Consider the following 5,899-nt stretch of genomic DNA (forward strand, 5'->3'; position numbering starts at 1 on the left):
TTTTAATGCAGGAAATTTAATTTCAGAAGAAGAACTTCTACTGATCTCTGACCAGCAACTGATGATGCTGTCATCTCTGATGCTCAATGGTTCTCAATACTGAGATGACCCAATCAAAGAACACAGAAATGAGTCCCTCAGTTGGAGTTTTTGGGATGTCCATGGAGAAGGGTCACAGTCCTCACTGAGTGAGACCCCCCTGCTCCCTGGCCCTGTCCTCTCTGAGCTCCAGCATGGTGTGTCTGCGGCTCCCCGGAGGCTCCTGGATGGCCGCTCTGAAGGTGATGCTGATGGCACTGAACCCTCCCCTGGCTCAGGCCAGGGACACCCCATGTAAGTGCACCTTGGGGGTGAGCTGTTGTGGGGGAGGAAGAAAGGGAATTAGCTTTGTCATTGTGTCCAGGCCATGTCCATTAGAAAATGGTGGCATTTTCTTCAGTTGCCACCTGCCTTTACCATATGGATCTTGATTCTTTCCACCACAAAAGGGGCTGGTGCTCGCCACTATGAGATGTGCAAGGGGTTCCATGTATCTCAGCTGTTCTTCTCACCTCGCCTCCAGTAACCCTCCCCAGCCTGTGTCCCCTTCCATGGGGGTCTTGAGAGGATTGAGAAATAATGATCTCAGACTGATTCCCACTCAGTGCTCCATTTATTGTATTGAGTTATCCCTGAAAGGAACATATCTCTGACGTTTTATGTGGAGTCAAAAGGAATTAGAGGGTTTCTCTTTGAGGACCCTGTGTTCTGTCCTCAGCAGAATCTGTGATGCTGGTGCCTCTCCCTACTATGTGAGATGTATCCAGGGGCCTCCCCACCATCTCCTTTCCTTTCTCCGTGAACCCCTTAATATAGAAAAAATTCAGAGCCATAATTGCTTTGAAAAAAAAATACCCCAGGGTTATAGGACAGAGAGCATGGATTCACCTGACATCAGTTCAAGTGCTGAGGAAGTGACACTTGAGACCTGGATGATGAGAAGCCACCCTGTGAAGATCTAGGGGACAAGTGTCCCAGGGAGAGGGAGAGGGAGAGGCCACAGTGTGGGAATGTGTTTGCCGTGTTGAAGGGGCAGGAAGAAGGCTAGCGAGGCTGCAGCAAGCGAGCAAGTTGGGGAATGACATTGACATAGGAAGAGGCTGGGGGAGATGAGAGACAAATCATATTGGGCCCTGATGGGTGGGTAAGAAGTTTGAATTTTATCTGAAGAGACATGTGAACTGCTAAGGGTTACAGGAGATTTCACGTATGCTTATTAAAAACAATAATCCCAGCTACCAGGGAGGATTGGATTGCAGGGTTCAGAAGTGGAGTCGGGGGGCCCTTGAGGAGCATGGTAGAGCGCCCAGGTGACGGGCTTGGGCTTCAGTTAGTGTGTGCGGCAAAGGCAGCGGGAAAGGGGACGTGAGCAGATCTGGGGTAGATATTTCCATGACTCATTCTGGATGAAATGGGGAAGGAATCACAATCCCTAAGGATTTTATCTTGGACAATCTGAATAAACTTGGTGGAGCTGTGTATTGAGATGGGAACGATTGTGTAAAAAGTAATTTGAATGGGGTGGTTAGGAATAAATGTTTTATGTAGATTTGAAATGGTTTTTTGACATTTGTGTGGAGCTGTCAAGAGGTTAGTTGAACACAGGAACCTGGAGTTCATGGCCGGCCAGGGCAGGGGGTGTTTGTGTTGGTGTCATTCACACATGTGCTGCGTTAAACTCCAGGGGAGTGGAGGAGGAGGAGGAGGAGGAAGAGGAGGAGACAAAGAGAGAGTGAGAGACAAAGAGAGAGAGAAAGAGAGAGAGAAGCAGAAGAGAAAATGCCAACGGTGGAGCCCAGAGGACCAAGGGCCAATGAGAGCAGAGGAGACTGAGAAGGGGTGCAGTGTGTTGAGGGAAACCAAGAGAAAGTGATGTATGGCAGTGAGGGGAAGTAGGTTTTCCAGGAGCATGTAGCCAGATGGGTGAGAGCCAATAGGAGGCAGGTAAGTGAGAACATGCAGAGCAGTGAGCATTGAGTTTGGTGGACATGACATTCACAGACAGTGGAGTGTATGAGATGGAACCTGATTGGACCGTTTGAAGAGAGGACGGGAGCTGAAAACATGAGGGATAATTACAGGTGCCTCTGAGCAGCGACCTCAGGGAGACTGTGCGCTGGGCTCAGGGAGTCAGCTGGACCTAAAGCATAAGAACAAAGGAGCCTGAAGAGAAGCTGGGGGACTCGAGAACCAGAGATGCTCAGTCATCAGCAAGGAGCCACTGGAGTGACCTTGAAGGCAGAGGTGACTGTTATGAAAGCCACCAATTCCACAGCCACCGTTTATTAGTGACCAGAGAAGGCAGTCACCACCTGGGGATGAGGGTGGAGTCATGGACAAGACAAATCTGGTCCCTGTGGCATGGAACAGCGTCACACTGGGCAGTTACTGTGCACCAGGCCTACATTTGAGTGTGTGACTCTCATAACCATCCTGTCTCACCTGCAGCAATTACAAATGTAATGACCCATGGAATCTAATTCGGAGGTGGCATTGCCTTCACCTGAGATGTGCCCCCTCCCCCACATACAGCGACCTTCCCCCACATCCTGTCACTCAGAGGCCCTGGCTCTGCCCTGATGGAACTTGGACCCTGTGGTCCCAGCTCCAGGCCCCCTTTCCTGCCATCTCCCTCCTGTGTGGATGCGCCTGTGGTTGGGTGTGATGGGCACTTTGGTGAATTCTAAGCTGCAGAGCAGAGGGCGATGCCCGGTTTCCTTCCTGGGTCCCGGGCAGCTGGGGCCTGGCACGAGGTCCCCTGCCCAGGTGGTGACAGAAGGAGGCCGGTGTGGGAAAGGGAGAGGCTGAGGGTGAGGGCGGGGGCTTCTAGGAGGAGGCAGTGATGGCACAGTCTTCGCCCAGCCTGGAGCCCAGAGCCCCACAGGAAGCCCAAAGGGTCCCAGTGGCTGAGGGTCCCAGGAGTCTCCCTGCCCTGCAGCCTCCCTTCAGCCCCAGATGAGGGGCCCCTGGATGCTGGCAGTGGGGGTGCTGGGGTCCTGTTGAGGAGGAAACTGGTCTTGCAAGGAGTCTCAGGCCATAAAAACTGTGAACAATGCACAGCCCTAGGAAGGTGGGGGGAGGTCATTATCACTGGCCCCAGGACAGATCGTTGGATATGGCCTGGGGACCCCCAATACCTTGGGGCTTTCCTGTAAGCCCACAAAAGGGGGCAGAACCATATCTGCAAGACAAAGACTTCAGAAGGTTGTAAAAAGTGAAGCCTTCTGGGTGTTACTCATTCTGATTTGGAAATTATTCCCAGAGTGGACTATTGTTAATAAACAGGGTCCCTCACTTTCTCTAGGAAGCGTGCTTGGTATTTCTTTGCTCTTCTGCAACATTTGGTTCCCTGACCAAGAAACTCACCTCATTTGGCTCTTGCCTCCAGTGAGTGAACGGGGTTTGGAGTCCAGGGGCACGGGACAGGCCTGCGGAAGGCACATGCTGCTGATTTTAGCAGAATTGCACCAGGGGGGACTCCAGGCACTCCTGGACCTCAGCCCAGGACCCAGCCGGCATCTAGAGAAAGTGGATGGACACCTCTGGACCTGTCGACAGAATCTGTAAGGTAGGGGCCCCAGTCAGTCAGGCCCACTCCAAGTGAGTGGAAGGAGGAGCTTGATCACCTCCCTGGAAGTCATAGGACTTCATCAGGTAAATCAGGAATCAGGACTCCAGAGGTGAGTGAATTCAGATTCGATTAAGGAATTATGAGTTCACTCTTCTGTTTGTTTGTGTGTGGGACTAGCCAATTTGCTACCGAGAAGCAGGGCTGGACGCAGTCATAACTCCTTCAGTAGGTTCTTACCGAGACGTCGGTAGATTATTCTGGTCTGGGGCGTGAGTGCCGGGAGGCCCCCATGCCCACCTGGGGAGTTGAGCATTATCTGCTCAGCTCCAGTCTGGGCTAGTCTACTGAGAGAGTGTGAGTACGGATGTTTGTCTGTCTTGGCATAATTATCTGCTGATTAACTGGTCTGTGGGAAAGTGAAAGTCACTTTGATTTTCTGTTTGCTCATCTGGTTAAAACGTTTGAGTTACTGAAGGCTGAACCTGTGATGGTCTGCAAAAGTCTCAAGCAGTGCTGTTGAGTCAGTTTTCTCAGAGATGTTTGCTCTCTATCACAGAGGGATAGTTGATAAAAATTTCTGTGTATGTTTGTATAATAGGGGCTTTGGTTTGCTCTGTGATTTTCCTGTGTTAGGTTGAAATTTTGGAATTCTCAGATAGATTTAAAGGTATTTGCAGCTTTTCTTGTCACTTTTGGCTGGCTTGGACATTCAGAGGTGGGGCTCACAGCTCCGCAGGGTGGAGAGATTTTATCACCCCTCTCCCCGCCCCTGCCTGTGCTGATTAAGAATCTTTTTGTAAGGAGACCCTCCGGGCTTTTAGTAAATTTTCCTGCACCCTTGTCTGTCTCTAGCCACTGATCATCATGGGGTTGGGACAAAGTAAGCCCACTGTTCTCAATTGCATGTTGGAAAATTTTCAAAAGGGTTTTATTGAGGACTATGGTATTAAAATGAACCCCAAAACACTGAGGAAATTCTGTGAGTTAGAATGACCAGCCTTTGGGGCCAGCTGGCCCCTGGAAGGCTCTTTAGATGTAGGACTGGTCAGGAAAGTCTGAAATGTAGTCATGACAGACCCCGGACACCCATATCAGCTCCTTTACATAGACAGCTGTTTAGGACTTGCTCAAATCTTGCCACCTTGGGTCTGGTTCGGTAAGGTTTTAGTAGTAGGAGAAAAGAAACAGGACTCTCAGAAGGGAACCCAATCCCTTGTTCTGCCAGGATCCCCTGAGGAAGTCCCGCTAGTTTTACCATCTCCATATGTGCCCCAGGAAGCACCAAGTGCTTCCCCAGCTGCTCTGAAAGATCCTGTAACACCGCCCCCTTCCGTTTCTCCTCAACCAGGCTCTCCAGAGCCAGTTGGGCAGCGCTTGTGTTTATCCAATCAAGGGCCCAGGCCACAACCAGCAGGTCAGATGCCTCTCAGGGAGATCCGTAGTGCCAAAGTAGTTGGTGAAGATGGGACCTTGCAGGAGGGAGGGCCAGTCTATTATTATCAGCCCTTTACCACCAGTGACATCTTGAATTGGAAACATCACACCCCAGCTTATTCTGAAAAACCCCAGGCCATGGTAGACCTCCTAGAAACGATCTTCCAGACCCAGAAGCCCACCTGGGGGGACTGCAAGCAGCTCCTTTTCACATTCTTTAACACTGAGGAGCACATGAGAGTAGTGACAGAGGCTCGGAAATGGCTCCAGACCCAGGCCACGGCAGGAATATTAGATACAGACAGATGGGCCAGGGAGGCCCTCCCAGATGAGGAACCTGATTGGGACCCAAACTCAGAAGATGAAAGGACCAGGCTAGAAATATTTCAGCTGGCCTTCCTCCAGGGGGTCACCAACAAGAAGCCCACCAACATGGCTAAAATCTCTGAGGTTTTCCAGAAGCCTGATGAGTGTGCAGCAGCTTTCTATGAGAGACTGTGTGAGGCATACCGGATCTACACCCCCTTTAGACCTGAGGCCCCAGAAAGTCAAACCATGGTAATTGCCGCTTTTGTAGGCCAAGCCCAGCCTGACATAAGGAGAAAATTACAGAAACTGGAAGGGTTTGCAGGAAAGAATGCTACTGAACTGCTGGAGATAGCTAACAAGGTTTTTATCAATCGAGACAGTGCAGCAAGGAAGGAGGAAGAAATGAGAATACAAAGAAGGGCCAATATAATAGCAGCGGCTTTTAGAGGCTCAGCCTCCCAGACAGATCAGAAAGGGAAGCAAGAATATAGATCGGGGGGGGAAAGGAAGAGCGAGCCTGAGATGAGACCAGTGTGCTTATTGTAA

The sequence above is a fragment of the Myotis lucifugus genome, unplaced genomic scaffold (genome assembly GCF_000147115.1).
Source record: "Myotis lucifugus unplaced genomic scaffold, Myoluc2.0 scaffold_844, whole genome shotgun sequence".
NCBI classification, from domain to species: Eukaryota; Metazoa; Chordata; class Mammalia; order Chiroptera; family Vespertilionidae; genus Myotis; species Myotis lucifugus.